This window comes from Theobroma umbraticum, unplaced genomic scaffold (genome assembly GCF_002168275.2).
Source record: "Theobroma umbraticum cultivar Fairchild unplaced genomic scaffold, ASM216827v3 scaffold_95.0, whole genome shotgun sequence".
Classification (NCBI taxonomy): Eukaryota; Viridiplantae; Streptophyta; class Magnoliopsida; order Malvales; family Malvaceae; genus Theobroma; species Theobroma umbraticum.
In genome coordinates this window covers 7976574-7977819 of record NW_018397257.1, presented here as the reverse complement: position 1 = coordinate 7977819, position 1246 = coordinate 7976574, and positions in this window count along the sequence as shown.

Here is a 1246-nt window from a genome sequence, read left to right as displayed (position 1 = left end):
TAATGTGATACGTGCCTTGCACGTGAAAGACACGTAAATTATATGAAAATTAATTTATTATATAAAATATAAAAAAATAATTTTATCATAAAGTCTTTTCTATCAAGTTAAAAAAATTTAAATTATAACATAACATGTAACAACTTTTTCATCATGGCATGTAAAAATTAAATTTTTCAACATTGACGTGTAAAAACTATATTTTTCAACATGACATGTAAAAATTAAATTTTTCAACATGACATGTAAAAACTATATTTTTCAACATAACATGTAACAATTATATTTTTTAACATGACGAGTAACAACTAAATTATCAATATGACGTATAATAACTATATTTTTTAATATAATGAGTAACAATTGAATTTTCAACATGATATATAGCAATTACACTATCAAAATGACATGTAACAATTATTTTTAATATGATGACTAATAACTAAATTTAAAAATATGGTGTGTAAGACTATTTTTTTAATATAATATATAACAATTACATTGTCAAAATAATATATAACAATTATTTTTAATATGATGTATAATAATTAAATTTAAAATATTATTTTTTTTAACATGACGTTAATAACATTTTTTCTATAAAAAGTAACAATAATATTTCTTAACATGTCATGTCATCCATTCACGTAATTTTTTGTCGCATGTGATATACGTTTTGTTACCTATCAAGTTAACCTTTAATTATAAAAAATAAAAAATATTTAATTTATAGTAATTATTATTAAAATATTTGATCTTGAAAAAGTATCTAAATGTTTAACACCAAATTGAGCATAGATAGTTATGGACCCCAATGAATTAAAAGCTAATAGAAAAAGCAGCTAAAAGTCTTGTGGATTTGAACACAACAAATACGAACAACATTGAGAAAGGTAGCAACTTTTCTTTCCTTATAAAGTTAACGTTGATCACAAGAGGATTTAAGAGAAGGACTCTTTTCTTGTTGAACGTCGCCAGATGTATACCCAAGAAAACTTCCTGAAAAGGACGTCTGCTTAATATTCTTTTCTTAAATTTTTAAAGAAAATTATTTAAATTTTAGCAGCAATTTTGATTCCAGTTAAAAAAACCCAACATTCCTAATGTCATTTTCAAGTGGTTTTAGTCATTCATATGAAAAATATTCTCCTCGCAATCTCATGCACATTAAAGTAATAATTTCATGCCTAACTTATTGTGACATTGATTGCTTGCATTTGATTTTGGCCTGTCAAAAAGCATATCA